The sequence below is a fragment of the Mastigoproctus giganteus genome, chromosome 5 (genome assembly GCF_048544385.1).
Source record: "Mastigoproctus giganteus isolate SK-2022 chromosome 5, ASM4854438v1, whole genome shotgun sequence".
In the NCBI taxonomy this organism is placed as follows: Eukaryota; Metazoa; Arthropoda; class Arachnida; order Uropygi; family Thelyphonidae; genus Mastigoproctus; species Mastigoproctus giganteus.
In genome coordinates, this window is record NC_143579.1 from 124,464,328 (window position 1) to 124,481,528 (window position 17,201).

The 17,201-nt window shown below is 38.2% G+C and overlaps 1 protein-coding gene across 1 annotated transcript in view; it reads left to right on the forward strand.

The window, feature by feature from the left end:
• Nucleotides 1-17,201, forward strand: part of LOC150085683 (heat shock 70 kDa protein 12A-like) — a 228,723-nt gene that overhangs the window by 13,841 nt on the left and 197,681 nt on the right. The window lies entirely within an intron of this gene.

Here is a 17,201-nt window from a genome sequence, read left to right on the forward strand (position 1 = left end):
TAAAACGGTTGTCTCCAGGATTGGATGTATACGCATGCCTTTCTGGCGATTTAATGCCTTAGGGTTGTTCATTATGTTTAGTGACTCTAGCCATAGGCGGTGGCGAAAGTGTCGCGCGTGGTCCACTATCTCAAAGTCGCGCTTGGGGTCAAGATCGTGGTTGGTAGCCCAAAAATGTTCTGCAAGCGCGGACTGGTCAGTTTCGGCAAGCCGGATTGCTCTGTCGTGTTCCGTGAGGCGATCCTGGAGACGTCTCGATGTCTCACCCACGTAGCAACTGTTACAGGCCCTACAGGTGATACGGTACACTACATTGCTGCGTAAGACAGGTGTGACAGGGGTCTTCACACTGGAGACAAGTGAACGTAGGTTCCTACCTGGTAATTGTACACATTTTATGTTGTAACTTCTCAGGATCTTCGAGATACGTCCTGACACTCCTGGATAGTACGGAATGTAGGCGGATGATATGCCGACTTGCTTCGGAGGTCTTGGGTTGGAAGTAAGTTCTTGTGCCTGTAACAAGCATCTGTTTAGTACATGGGATGGATAACCGCATCTGGTTAAGTCCGCCTTCACACGGGAGATCTCGTTACGTCTAATTGTGTCGGTGCTGGAATGGCTCCAGGCCCTGGAGAACAGGGTGCGGGCAGTGCTATTGAGATGGCTTGGAGCGTGGCCGGACCCGTAGTTGGTGAATTGACCGCACCACATGGGTTTGCGGTATACTGAGGTCTCTAGATGTGGGCCTACGCGATGCACTAACACGTCCAGAAACGGGAGCGAACCGTCCACCTCTGATTCTACGGTAAACTTGATGAAATTGGATAGAGAGTTGAGGTATTCTAGTAGTACCGTTTCAGAACCACGTGGTATTATGGTAAAAATATCGTCGACATATCTACACCACGTTGTAATAGGTGTAGGTGGGTTCTGGTGTATCTGTTTCTCCAGATCTTCCATGGCGATGTTAGCTACTACGGAACTGACAGGGGCACCCATAGCAGTGCCATGTACTTGTTTGTAGAGTGAGTCTTCAAAGGTGAAGATGCTGCTAGAGAGGCATAGGTTGAGGGCGGTACAGATGTCATCAGTGGATAGTGACGTCCTGGATTGGAGGCTTAAGTCGCTCTCAAGGAGCCTTCTGGCGCAGTGCACGGCCTGTTGGACGGGAATCGAGGTGAATAAAGAAACCACGTCAAATGATGCCATGACAGAGTTATCAGGGATTGAAATGTCCTTAATGGTGTTAATGAATTCACTGCTGTTTTTAACGGTGTGAGATGTATTACCTATAAGAGGCGAGAGGAGGCTCGCGATGTGTTTGGACAGTTCATACGTTGGGGCACTGCAGCAAGACACTATAGGTCTGAGAGGAATACCCGGTTTATGGATCTTTGGTAATCCGTAGAATTGTGGTAGTTGGCAGCCAGTAGCACGCAGAAGATGGTGAGTCGCGGTCGGGATCTTCTTATCTTTAAGCCATGCGTGGACAAGTTTATTAACATTTGCTTCCAGACGTTTCAAGACTTTAACGGGAGGATCAGGTAGAGGTTCATATACGTTAGGATCGAGCCATTCCAGCACCGACACAATTAGACGTAACGAGATCTCCCGTGTGAAGGCGGACTTAACCAGATGCGGTTATCCATCCCATGTACTAAACAGATGCTTGTTACAGGCACAAGAACTTACTTCCAACCCAAGACCTCCGAAGCAAGTCGGCATATCATCCGCCTACATTCCGTACTATCCAGGAGTGTCAGGACGTATCTCGAAGATCCTGAGAAGTTACAACATAAAATGTGTACAATTACCAGGTAGGAACCTACGTTCACTTGTCTCCAGTGTGAAGACCCCTGTCACACCTGTCTTACGCAGCAATGTAGTGTACCGTATCACCTGTAGGGCCTGTAACAGTTGCTACGTGGGTGAGACATCGAGACGTCTCCAGGATCGCCTCACGGAACACGACAGAGCAATCCGGCTTGCCGAAACTGACCAGTCCGCGCTTGCAGAACATTTTTGGGCTACCAACCACGATCTTGACCCCAAGCGCGACTTTGAGATAGTGGACCACGCGCGACACTTTCGCCACCGCCTATGGCTAGAGTCACTAAACATAATGAACAACCCTAAGGCATTAAATCGCCAGAAAGGCATGCGTATACATCCAATCCTGGAGACAACCGTTTTATTGATGGATGATCACTGGCGCAAGGCAGCACACGTCCGTGCTACAACAATGACGAATGAGTAACGTGCCACACTTTGCTTGTAGCGTATTTAAAAAATTTTATCAGTTGAGAAAGGGACACGAGTTCCGAAAGCTTCTGGAAATATTTTATTTTATTTTATTTTATACTGGGTATACTTTAAATAAATATCTGTTAAACTATGGACCCCAGTACTCCAGGCCCATTTGTCACTACAGTATTTTAAATATACAGAATAAGGTGAAATTTAGGTAGATAAGAAGAAATGTGGCGAGAAGTGTACCAGAGAGGACCATATATATAAAAAAATAAAATAAAATAAAATAAATAAATAAAACGGGAGAGGCTGTGGTTTTAAGCTTAGCATCGCGCAAAGCAGCAGATGGCTAAAACTTAAATTAATACAAATAGTGCATTAAAACCAATAGAGATAACAGGATGATAAAAATTGTTTGGACAAACAAATGCACCAAAGCGCGCAAAGCAGCAGCAAAGGATGCAGATGTATATAAAATAATATAAATGCCAATGCAGGCAACACTAAAGGCCACAAGGAAAAAATAGATTAACTAGAGAATAAAGATTGAAGCAAGCAAATGGCAAACCGGAGTTAAAAACAAGACCATATAAAGACTGAATAACAGAGATGAGTGTAATTTAAAGAACAGTATCGCGCAAAGCAGCAGATAACTAATTCTTAAATTGATATATTAATATAATATATAAGAGATAGTATTAAAGAGTAAAAACAGAAAACATCAGAGAGTTAAATAAACTGGATATGGCAAATGCACCGAAGCGCGCAAAGCAGCAGCAACGGATGCAAATGTAAATATATGTATATTTTAATTAATATGATAAATAAAAGTAAAGATGGCAGTTCGAAACTCCGGAAAGCTTAAAAATTACGTCAAAAAAAAAGTTACGATAGCCAACATCAGATAAAGGCGGGAAAAATTTTACTAAATACTAAATTTTAGTAAAATTTTTGACGTAATTTTTAAGCTTTCCGGAGTTTCGAACTGCCATCTTTACTTTTATTTATCATATTAATTAAAATATACATATATTTACATTTGCATCCGTTGCTGCTGCTTTGCGCGCTTCGGTGCATTTGCCATATCCAGTTTATTTAACTCTCTGATGTTTTCTGTTTTTACTCTTTAATACTATCTCTTATATATTATATTAATATATCAATTTAAGAATTAGTTATCTGCTGCTTTGCGCGATACTGTTCTTTAAATTACACTCATCTCTGTTATTCAGTCTTTTATGGTCTTGTTTTTAACTCCGGTTTGCCATTTGCTTGCTTCAATCTTTATTCTCTAGTTAATCTATTTTTTCCTTGTGGCCTTTAGTGTTGCCTGCATTGGCATTTATATTATTTTATATACATCTGCATCCTTTGCTGCTGCTTTGCGCGCTTTGGTGCATTTGTTTGTCCAAACAATTTTTATCATTCTGTTATCTCTATTGGTTTTAATGCACTATTTATATTAATTTAAGTTTTAGCCATCTGCTGCTTTGCGCGATGCTAAGCTTAAAACCACAGCCTCTCCCGTTTTATTTATTTATTTTATTTTATTTTTTTTTTTATATATATGGTCCTCTCTGGTACACTTCTCGCCACATTTCTTCTTATCTACCTAAATTTCACCTTATTCTGTATATTTAAAATACTGTCTTAAAAACTGATTACAGAAGTCACTAGTCATCTATTTTTTCGTTAGTAGCTGTTTTATTTGTTTTGTTTGCAGCTATCGTTTTGACCTCATGTAGTTTCGCGTCGCCATTTTCAGGTATAATATTTTTAATCTTCTAATTTTTATAATATTCACCCTTTTCTCTTAATTATATTTTCATTATAATACTGCGTAGGGACTACCTTGTCCATACTTTGTAAGAGATACCTTTTCGTTTTTTTTTTTTTTTTTTATATTTGTTTATTTACATTTATAAATTTTCTCTTGCATAACTATGGACAAGTATGGAAACGCAGTCCGTTGATGCTATGTCAGGTGCAGTCCCCCGATGAAATACCTGATTTGGCATCAATATTTATTTTGCTGACATCAGATTTCATTATTTATTAATTTTTCATATTTTATTCCCCGTTTCGGAGTTCTGTATTTAGTAAAATTTTTTCCCGCCTTTATCTGATGTTGGCTATCGTAACTTTTTTTGACGTAATTTTTAAGCTTTCCGGAGTTTCGAACTGCCATCTTTACTTTTATTTATCATATTAATTAAGATATACATATATTTACATTTGCATCCGTTGCTGCTGCTTTGCGCGCTTCGGTGCATTTGCCATATCCAGTTTATTTAACTCTCTGATGTTTTCTGTTTTTACTCTTTAATACTATCTCTTATATATTATATTAATATATCAATTTAAGAATTAGTTATCTGCTGCTTTGCGCGATACTGTTCTTTAAATTACACTCATCTCTGTTATTCAGTCTTTATATGGTCTTGTTTTTAACTCCGGTTTGCCATTTGCTTGCTTCAATCTTTATTCTCTAGTTAATCTATTTTTTCCTTGTGGCCTTTAGTGTTGCCTGCATTGGCATTTATATTATTTTATATACATCTGCATCCTTTGCTGCTGCTTTGCGCGCTTTGGTGCATTTGTTTGTCCAAACAATTTTTATCATTCTGTTATCTCTATTGGTTTTAATGCACTATTTGTATTAATTTAAGTTTTAGCCATCTGCTGCTTTGCGCGATGCTAAGCTTAAAACCACAGCCTCTCCCGTTTTATTTATTTATTTTATTTTATTTTTTTTTATATATATATGGTCCTCTCTGGTACACTTCTCGCCACATTTCTTCTTATCTACCTAAATTTCACCTTATTCTGTATATTTAAAATACTGTCTTAAAAACTGATTACAGAGGTCACTAGTCATCTATTTTTTCGTTAGTAGCTGTTAGTAGCTAATTATATTTTCATTATAATACTGCGTAGGGACTACCTTGTCCATACTTTGTAAGAGATACCTTTTCGTTTTTTTTTTTTTTTTTATATTTGTTTATTTACATTTATAAATTTTCTCTTGCATAACTATGGACAAGTATGGAAACGCAGTCCGTTGATGCTATGTCAGGTGTAGTCCCCCGATGAAATACCTGATTTGGCATCAATATTTATTTTGCTGACATCAGATTTCATTATTTATTAATTTTTCATATTTTATTCCCCGTTTCGGAGTTCTGTATTTAGTAAAATTTTTTCCCGCCTTTATCTGATGTTGGCTATCGTAACTTTTTTTTGACGTAATTTTTAAGCTTTCCGGAGTTTCGAACTGCCATCTTTACTTTTATTTATCATATTAATTAAAATATACATATATATATATATATACTGTATATATGACAGCTGATCGTACATCGTACGTTTTTGTCGCGATTCGTGAGGTGTGAAAATAAATAACATATTCGTATCTATTTCACAACATGACTAGTAGAGACAGAGATGCATGAAGAAAGTATATGTGTGGCTCTGAAAAATTGAAGAAAAAAAAAGACAGAAGAAATTACGGAAAAACACAGGAACTCCCTTGCAAAATTTTTAAAAACCGAAAATGTGCAACCAACTGAAGAAACGCATAATTCACAGTTACTGGAAGATCAACTCGCGGAAATGAAATTACGCCGTGCGACATCCACGAAAACATTCCTGATCATCATAAAGCCAGCTCTCGTCCTAATGAAGAGGAAAGCGATGATAAGAAAACTGTAGAAAGGGAAGATAATCATGAAGCAGAGGGAAACGTACAGACGGAGGATTTTTTGTCAGCGTCGAATAAAGAACAAGATGAATTATTCCGAGGACCGCAGCTTCAAAGCGACGAAGACGAAAATGTCGATATCAATGATCCTGGTACTTGGCCTCAAATTATAACTTATAAATTTAGAATAGCTATCATACAAAATGGCGTGACACAAGTAAAAAACTACGATTTTCCGAAAGATAAAAATAACAGAAGTTTTTCTGAAAATTATTATTTAAGAAAATTAACGAATGGGGAACGTCAAGAACGAAAGTGGTTACTCTACTCAAAGTACAAAGATGCCACATTGTGTTATGCGTGTAAGTTATTCTCTTCAAATGCCACTTCTCTGTGTTTAAATGACTTTTAGGGATACTTTCTAAATTAAATTTAATAGTCAAATTTTTGTTTTACGATAATTTTTAAATATCATTTAATTTTATTAATACTGTTATTGCTTTTTTTTTTTTCTGTTTATATATGGAGTACTTTATTTTGGTTACAAGTCACTTCTAGAAAAACAAATTTATAATCCAATTCCGATTGCTGTATACGTTCGGACAGCTCGAGATTATGGCTCATAAGGTTACAGTGACGTGAATATCGCTACGCACAACGAAGAAGCCTGAAGGCTTACACAACAGAATTCTGACCGTCCTGTCTAATGAGTATTTGCAGCAGCTACATTGGTTACGCTAGCCATTCTCAGTTTCTCCACCCATGTTGACCCAGAATCGTCTTGGTGACAACAGGTCACCACTATTTGAACAAGCAGTGACTCTGATAATTAAGTTCATAGTCACTGCAGCTGATTCCTTTGTCTGTATTCAGTCTCGCGTTTTGTGTAAACATTGAAACAATTCATACTTATATAGTTCACCTTTTAAAACTGGAGTTCTTCTAAATAAAGATACATAAACCTCAATTATTTTTAGCAGTTGGAAATTACACTTGTTTGCAAGTGCAAATGTCAGTGTGCTCGCGCAGTTCATATGAAGCCGGATGCACCGAGAATTCTAGCGTAACGTTTACATAACATGCACAACGAATGTTCAGGTGTGGCCGGTGTTACTATTGTCGAAGCTCTATATAACGACCCCCAGGATGAGAAAACGATCGTTATATCGGAAGGAGGTTATATCGATTGTTCATAAAAAAGTATTAGGTTAATGAGAAATTGGCAGGGAACAACCACATAGGACATTATAATGTGTAGACGTTAAAAAGAGGGTCGCTATAAAGAGCGACCCTCATTTCGTGGCGCTGTATATCTGCACTGTTGTCGGTTTTTAACGAAACATCAAAGGATGTTACTTAACAGCACGTGCGCTCATATAAACGATTGTTGCCAGGTTTCAGTCGAAACGTTCTCGACAGTGCTTTAATAACTTTTTTTATACTGCAATTAAATAATTAAAGTTGGGTGAAGTGAACCAATGAAATAATTTTTGATTTCATTGAACTGTATAGGAAGCTGACGCAATATTTTTACCACGAATGGATCCCGCGGTGATAGTCTTCGCTCCTAACATAACATGTAAGTTAACATGAACGCATTGTTCATTACGACAGAGTGCGCGAGTGTGCATATAGCTTAATTTTGTCGTTCGTGGAATGAATTGTGTACTCACGTAAGCATTTATATGTGTTGTGCAATTGTGTGGTAATATATGACGATAATGGTTTTTTTTTTTTTTTTTGTTTAGTTTTTTTATTGGCGCATTAGCAACTAGGGCTATAATGCGCCAAGGCCAAACGATAATGTACGAATGTTATTCAAATAGGTCTGTGCATTTAACACAATACGCAGTTAACTTCCGTTTACTAACTTACAGATGTGGAGATGAACAATATGAAACAGAAGGTAAGTAAGCATGTTACTTTCTAAAATACAGTAGCGATAAATATTAATCATATGAGGGGTGAATATTTGGTAGGGATGTGCTGTCAATTTGTTAAAAAGGAGCTCGCTTGACAAGAATTTCAGCTGAGAGTCATCCCCGATTAAAATAATCTTAAGTTTCATCAAACATTTTTCCCCCCTTTTCTTCAGTGAGTGTGGATGATCCCTCGCCCTTCCAACACCCCTAATATTACAGCTTATTAAATTGATCTGCCCAACGTTAAAAAAAAAAGAAGTTAATATGGAATTGAACTGATAGAGACTATTGATATGATTTTTTAAAAGTACTGTATGTATTAAAGCATTTTTAAATATTAATACTAATACATTCTAGAAACACTTACGTATATAAATTCGCCAAAAGTACTTTACTCTTTTGGCAATTCAAGAAATCCAGTTTAGAATGACTGACCTCCTGAAAGCATTCACAAAAAGACTTCCGGCGCCTCCGTAGCCAGGTGGGAAGGAGCGGCAGTGCGTAGAACACGCTTCTTGATTAGACCGGGGTTCGAGCCCGTCACCACCAAATACGGAGGATGCGGAAAGGTCAGGGAATGACCACCGCATATCCCGGAGCAATATGGCCTTAGTTGCTAATGCTCCTAAAAACCAAATAACAAACAAACAACAAACAAAAAGACTTCCAAAATGTTTGCATCAGTGATGCAAACATGATGACATAAGTGTGTTATTTCAGATATTACACGCATATGGATATTAAAATGAAGACTGTTAGCAATGTAAATATTTATATTTATCATCATTGAATAAAATTTATTCTTTGCATTTTTCAGTGAACATTTTGTTCTTTGAATTTGTGTTTCTGTTGTAGCTGGGAATATTGGAGCGTTATTTTACTTGAGTAATTCGACGTTATTGTGGCAGTTTAAGTATAGTATTGTCTCTCATTTAATCTTCTGAACGAAATTATGCCTCTGACTTGAGTAGCAAAGCACATTTACTGAATCAGCGAGGTTCCGGTTCTCTCTGCTCGATTGGAAATTGTCGGAGGCGGTTCTACGAGTCAAGCCGTCGAAATGGAAAATTTTGCGAACGCTCATTAATAAAATATCTTATTTTTAATAATCAGACGCGTATGAAGAACCGGTAGCGTCATTGATTGCACTGAACAACAAATTTTGTGTCATATTTTGTTACCGGCATGAAAGTAAGTTTACTTTATAGATTTTGGGGTGCTAAATACGGAAATAGTACTTAATTAATTAAAATGGCAGATTGGCATTTGTTTTAGAAAAAAAGTTTTTTATATTTATGCAAGGTATTTTTTTATTTATATGACAGTAAGATGTAACTATGAACATACCAGTATCAAACACAGGACCTCTTCGCCTTTCGCTTATACTAGGTTACCAGATCTAGAATTCAAATGCTAGAACAAAATAGGAAAAAACTAGGACATTTTTAGTTTTATAAACGAGGACATTTTTTAAATTATATTTGTTAATAAAAATATTTCAATAGATTTTTATTGTTACTGCCAATCATTTTCAGTAAATTTGGGCCGACCGGGCTAGCCAGGTAGGTAAAGTGCATGCCTAGCAACCCAAAGGTCGCGGGTTCGATTCCCGCCTCGGGCTTGGATCACAGTAAAATGCAAAAACTTTGGGAGGTGCATTATGGCCATAGAAGCTGATGCGCCAACAACTAACAAGGAGTAAGTTTGGATTACAAAGTAAGTAATTATAAAATGTTTTACAATCCATTTTCAAATTATAAGTAACCAAAAAATTACAATTCACAGTATTTGTTTCCATTTTATTTCTAATGTTGCTCCATTGATTGATTGCTAATGAAAATGCACGCTCTGCATTCCCATTGTGAGCAAATATCGAAAATGTATATTGAGCAATTTTTGAAAGATCGGAACCTTTCATTGATTAAAATGTTTAGCAAATTTGGTAAATACAGTGAAACTTCTCCTAACGGACACCTCTCGTTAACTGACATCTCTCTACAACGGACATTTTCAAATTCCCCAACTCACCTCCATTGGTTTTAACGTGTTTGCAGCTTCTGTCTAGCGGACATTCTCTGTAACGGACGCGGACAGGCAATCTGCACTGTTTCGTTTAGATTAGCACTTAATTTGATCTCCCCATAACGGACAGCGGGCGAGCTCATAGCCCTTTTTCTAGGAACGTTTCTTCCACGTATTGCCTCAATCGTGTGTTTATTTTCTATTTCCGATTCTCTGAATTTTATCAAGGTTTATCTTATGTCGCGGTTCTAAACCCTTTTTCAAGAATTTTAAGGCACGTGTAAAACTTCTGATGAATTCGGTGTGTGCGGGGGGGGGGAATATGGTCTGCCTTTATTCAGTTTTGTTCAGTGTCGTGTGAAGTGCACAATGTCTTCTCGTAAACATTTAACTTTAAAAGATAAAGTCGAACTCATTAATGCGTATGATCGGCAAAAAAATAGTGTTCGCAATCTCGCTGTAAAATTCAAAATCGGGAAGACGCAGGTAAGCGACATCCTAAAGAAAAAAAATGAACTGCTCAAACAATTTTGGCAACACGGAAATGATCAGGTTCAAAAATCATTCCCGAAAACTGTTGGACTTCAAATTTGTCGCGCACGTGCTAAAAAAATTCCCATTAATGGACATTTATTAGGGAAAAGGCTTTGGAGGTTGCGAAATCTATGGGAGTAAATGAGTTCAAAGCTTCTTTGGGATGGCTAGACAAGTTCAGAACTCGGCATAAAATTTCTTGGAAAACCGTAAGTGGTGAAGGTGGATCTGTTGATACTGGGGTTGTAACAGAGTGGACCGTCAAATTGGAAGATTTATGTCGTGATTTTGAAGCTAAGGATATTTGCAACTGTGACGAAACAGGGTTGTTTTTTTAAAGCTCTTCCTGAAAAAACAGAGTCTTAAAAACGAAAAGTGTCAGGGCGGAAAAATTTCTAAGTAACGCTTGACTGTACTATTGTGTACAAATATGCTGGGAGACTTTGAATAACCTCTTGTTATAGGAAACCCACAAAATCCTCGTTGTTTCAAGGGCATAAAGTTGAATCTTTTGGATGTTGACTGGAAGTCTAATAAAAAAGCGTGGATGACACGAGATATCATGAGCGAATGGATAAGTCACTTTAACCAAAACATGATTCGTCAAAACAGAAAAATTATTCTTTTCATGGATAATGCTGCATCTCACCCGCACATTGAATTGTCCAACATTCAAATCGTTTTTCTGCCACCAAACACATCTGCAGAGTGTCAGCCCTTGGATCAAGGGATAATAAAAAATTTTAAACTTCACTACAGAAAACGTGTTTTAAGACATCTCATTGCAAACATGAACGATGTAACATGTGCGAGTGACCTTGCAAAGAAAATCAGCATCCTAGATGCGATTCAATGGATTTCCTCTTCAGTAAACGCAATTAGAAAACAAACTGTCATGAACTGTTTTGTAAAGTCTGGCTTCTCAAACGCAAAAATTGAAGTTGTGAACAGCAATGTGGAGCACCAAGAAGAACAAGAACTTCAACATCTATTGATAATGTACGATACTTCCGCTGCAAGTGACCCTGGCTACAAAGATATAGACTCAAACCTCACTACATAAGATGGTGCTCTAGATATCAACGACATTATCATCGATATTTTTCAAGAAGTTCCTCATGAGGATGAAGAAATGGAAGAAGGTCATTCTGTCGAAGAACATATTAACGACGAACCACCGATGGAAATAGAAGAAGCGCTCATACAAATCAATCGTTTAAAAATGTTTTTCGCCGCTGAAGAAGATACTGAAGGACTTTCGATGGTTTCTTCACTCCAAACAAATGTTGAAAACAAAATTATCAGCCGGAAGAAGGTGCAGAAGAAAATAAGTGATTACTGTATGTATTTTTCTTAAGATAAAGTCATAATATGCATAGCACAATTGTATGTATATTATTTACAAAAATATTGCGCAAAATCTGTATATAATATAATTTAATTTTACATTAAACGTTTAACGATTTTTCTTTATCTCTTGTGTATGTAATTGTATATTATTTACAAAAATATTGTTCAAAATCTGTATATATTTTAATTTAATTTTACATTAAACGTTTAACGATTTTTCTTTCTTTCTTTTTTTTTTTTTCTCCCTCAGACTTCTTGTTAGCGGACACTTCTCTCTAACGGAGACATTTTCGTTCCCCATGGCTGTCCGTTAAAGGGAAGTTTCACTGTATTTAGTTTATAGTGCACCCTTCAAAATGGCGGCGAGGAGAAGAGGGGGAAAGCAGTGATTAACGGGTTGTGACTCCGCCCACTCACTGCGTTCCCCCTATTCTCCTCGTCCAGCGGATGTCAAGTGACACGCGGATGGCACGTGGCACAGCAACAAATGCGGCGGCTGAAAACAGGATAAATCCAATAATTTTAAAAATTTAAGTTACAAAAATACACGTTTTTCGGGGATCACAAAATGTCACGTGACATTTCAATAAGTCGGATAGAGCCGAAAAGAAGAAAAAAAAAAAGGGGGAAAGGTAATTTTAGCGAAAGAAAAGGAACGGCAAATAAACAATTATTAAAAATAAAACAAACGAAAATGCTCGTTTTTCTAAGCTATATTTTACGAGCATTAACAATGAGATTGGCAGAAAAGAAAAAAAAAAGGCAAAACGGTAATTTTTAAGAAAATTTCACGATAGAAATGGAACAGCAAATCAATTTTTATTGTAGATCAACAACAATGTGGCAAATCAAAAAGAAAAATACAACGAACGGGAAATGGCAATTTTTTTTAAAAAGAAAGTAACAAAAATGCACGTTATTCGGGGATTGCAATATGTCACGAGACATCACAAAAGCGGAGGTGAAATGATGAAGAAAACGAAAAACGGCAATTTTTAAAAAAACAAGTAACAAAAATTCACACTACATGCAACCACGAGATTCTTCTCGCCCGTACATTACGAGACTGTTTCGCGAGCATTAACAACGAGAATTGTTGATAGGAGTGAAAAAAATTTTTTTTTTTTTTTGTTTTAATTTTTGGTGGGGACTGCTGCCCCCTAACCCCGCTTTTCTCCCCACAAAATCGGAGCTGAAATGAAGAAAAAGAAAAGGCTATACGGCAATTTTTAAAAAAAAAACTCCCACCACGTGCAACCCTTGATTCTTCTCGCCCGTAGATTACTATACGGGGGGGATAGGGGATCGCGATCCCCTGCTTTTCTGCCCGAACATGAAAAAACAAGTAATTTAATTAGCATATTATTTGTAACCAGTGGTGAGCTGTGAATATTTTAACAATGGGCTCGCAGTTTTTCCAACTTTCTACCGAGTAAATTTGATCGGTCACGGAAGTGACGTCATCCGCGGTTTCCACTAGAGGAGCTTCCTACGCTGCACTACTATGTAATTAGAGCGCGTGACCGTTATGACATGTGGAGTCAGGGGCGGATTTAGGGGGGGGGGTGGACAGATGCGGCTTATTATCCCCTTAACCATGCTTATAAGTGAATGTGTAAAACGTTCCTAGGTCTATCTAAAAAAAAAAAAATAATAATAAAACTTAAAAATCTGGTCGTCATGCCTCGCCTTACGATGATAACTGGATATGACGGTGGCTGGAGTTCTAACTTTTTAGAATCATCTTTCTTTTTCTCAAACAAATTCCTTAAAATTCATAATTGGTCACGTAATCTGCATAATCGATTTTTATTCCTTTATTATAAAAAAAAAAAAAATCCGAAGAACTCTGAATATCATTCTATTTTGGAACAACTTTTAATTATTTTAAAGTAAAATTTCCCAATTATTTGTCATGGGTTTCCGATCTCGTTGGAGTGCCATTGAGTTCGAGAGAAATGCTTGGTAGCGAAGTCATAAGCTGATTTTATAATTTTGAGATAATACAGTCCACTTAATGCAACTGGTTCAGTTTTTATTTATTCTGCTGTATTATTATTATTATTATTATTATTGCTGTTATATTATTTCTCCATGATTGAGGGATTCCACTCCATGATGGATACTGCTACCAAGTACACAGGGTGGTTGTAATGTCTGGTGTTAGTTTTGGTTGAGGGCTCTCTGACTATCCTACAGGTGTCCAGGATTGCAACTTTCTGGAGTTGCTTGTAGGTGTTCTCTGGGAGACCTATTTCTGCTAGGCTGCTATGTAGGCTCTGTGGCACCATACTGGTGGTTGACACTATGATCGGGATGGTCGTTATTTTTTGCATATGCCACATCTCCTTAACCTCATGTCTGTCTACTTCCATATTTTTTCTTCATGGGTTTTCTGGACATTGCTAATGTTTGGCACCACTATGTCACTCAGGTAGGTAGCCTTTTCCATCTTGTCCACAAGAGTTTCTGGTCTGTTGTGCAGGATGGTCTTATCCGTTATTATTAGGGCCCGGTCCCAGTACAGCTTGTTTTTTTTTTTTTTTTTTTTTTATGTGAACCCCAAACACGAGAGGTATTAGAACCCATAGTACTTGGTACTGTGCTTGGGTTTGAGGTTAAGAAGACGAAAGAAGATATTTGTTGACATTGGACTTGAACTTCTGTAGATTGTAATTTTCGGGAAATATGTATGAAGGAAGGTTGTTCCAGAAAACGGCAGTTGAATGAATAAATGAGGAAGATGAAAAGTTAGTTCTGTGGGTTTGAAGTTGGACAGTAAATGGATGTTGGCTAGTGGCGGCACGTGTTCGGACTGTTTTGAAAGAGAGAGCAGGAATTATAGAAGCCAATTCAGAAGAACAGTGCCCACGGAAGTATCTGTAGAAGAGGCATGCAGCAGAAACAGTGCGTCTATGAGAAAGCGAGTGGAGAGACTCTGTTAGAGATGAATCATTAATTAACCTAACTGCCCTCTTCTGAATGGAATCAAGAAGCCTGAGAGAGGTTTTAGGGGCACCACCCCAGATGTGTGAACAATATTCCATGGCAGGGCGAATTTGCGATTTATACAGAGTGAGCAGCTGTTTGGAAGAAAAGTAACGCCGAGAGCGAAAGAGAAAACCAAGTTTTTTAGATGCAGAGGAAGCAATATTTGTAATGTGCTTGTGCCAAGAGAGATTAGAAGTCAGGGTAATCCCCAAAAGAGATATATCATTTTGCCTAGAAATCGGAGTGTCACTGAAGATAAGCATAGGAGCAGAAGAATCCTTTCTGCAAGATATAAGACAAGACTGAGTTTTAGAGGGGTTGAAATCAACTAAGTTATCTTTGCCCCACTGGAGAATTACCTGAAGATCGGCATTTAAGGAATTGGTAGCAGATTTTCGAGAAGTTGAAGCTGATTGAGCAGGACAAGGTTTCTCAAAATGGAAAGTGGAATGCAATGTGCTATCATCGGCAAAAACTATGGATAGGATTTCCAGTCAATGGAAGAAGGTCATTGATATACAAGAGGAAAAGAGTGGAGGAAAGAACTGAACCTTGGGGGACACCGGCATTAGTGGAGAAGTTAGAAGACAGAGCGCCATCTACCATCACCCTCAGCAAGCGATCAGAGAGAAAACTGGATAACCAATTACTAAAAACAGTTGGCAACCCATAAGATGGAAGCTTGTTTAGAAGACCTTTATGCCAAACACGATCAAAAGCCTTTGAGATGTCAAGAGCAACTACTTGTGTTTCACCGAACCTTTCCATTGAATTAGTCCATAAATGGGTAACATAAGCCAGAATTCGTACTTGTAACATGGTACACTTTCTTTGGTCAACTGGTATTTCCTTGCTAGCTTCTGATGTATTATCCTGGCTACATAGTCGTGTCTCCGAGCGTACTCAATCTGGGTGATCACCTTGCATCCCCCTGTCATGTGTTGGATCGTTTCTGAGGCCACGTGGCATTGTCGGCATGTGTCATCTGCCATTCCGGGCTCCTTTGTGATGTATTTTTTATAGTTTCTGGTGTTGATTACCTGGTCTTGGATGGCCATCATGAATCCTTCAGTCTCAGGGAAGATCGTCTCACTTGTGAGACATGCATTGGAAGAAGTGTTATCGATGCGATCTTGATAGAGGTCGTAGTGTTTGCAGTGGAGTGTCTTCTTTGCCCATCTTTCTAGTTTAGGTTGAGTGGGGTATACCACTTATCTATCCTACTTATGACCTGGTGGAGTGTTGCTGTGTTGTTCTTGAAGTAATCCTTCAGGTTAACTATCGCTGTTTTCTGTTGCTCTATCAGGCCCATTCCTCTCTCTTTCCGAGCTATTGTTAGTTTCTCCACTGCTGACTTTAGGTGGTGTTGACGGCTCTTGGTCATTATTGTAATTGTCTTTTGCATAATATCTTTTATCTCGGTGTTAGTCCAATCTATGACTCCGAAGGTGTATGCTAGTACTGGAGCTGCAGAGATGTTTATGGCTTTAACTGTGTTCCCTCCATTCCATTTTGCTTTCAGCAGGCTTCTCAGTCTCTGATATTTTTCAGTCAGGCACTCTTGATTTCCTTGTGCTCTAACTGCTGAGCCTGCATCATCCCTAGGTATTTGTAGGTCTCTCCTTCTATCATAGCTTCGATCTCTTTACCAGTCAACAGCTAGTAGTTTCGGCCAACTAATTAATTTTCCCTGATGCAGTGTGTGGGAGTTTTGCATTTGTCTAGGACATCATGATGGAATTTGACCAAATTCCATCCTTGTTGAATTCTTCGGTGATCCGGAATATTTGCTGGAGTTGCTTCTTGGTTGCCGCCTAGAGCTTGATGTTTTCCATGTACATCAGGTGAGTGAGGTGTACTGGTTCTTTGAGGTCATATCCATCCTTGCTGCTGTTGCATTGAGGATAGTGGGTTGAGTGCTAGACAGACCTGCCGTGGGCTCAGAACATCTCCCTGAAAGATTCCTCTTTTCATGGAGTCTGATTGTGATGTTCTCAATCTTAATGAAGGTACTCCATTTCACCATTGTTGCTCTTAGGAAGTTTGTCACTATCGGATTGACCTTGAAGATCTAGATCTTCAGGGTATCTATTAGCCAGCTATGAGATACGGAGTGGAAGGCCTTGCAGTAATATATGTAGGCCAAGTATAGGTTGCAATGCTTCTTGTAGACTTGCTCCATAACTGTGGCATCTATGGTTAATTGCTCCTTGCATCCTTTCCTCCTCCGCTTCCAACCTTTCTGCTGTTTGGCCATTATGTTCTGACTCTTTAAGTGGTCTAATGTATTCTTGGTTATGCAGCTGGTCAGGACCTTGTACATCGTTGGGAGGAAGGTGTGACTACTTCAGTGAGAAACTTCGGGATTGTCTCTGGGTGCCTTATCATTCGAGTGAACTGCTCTGCTAGGTGCTTGTGTGTACAATTGA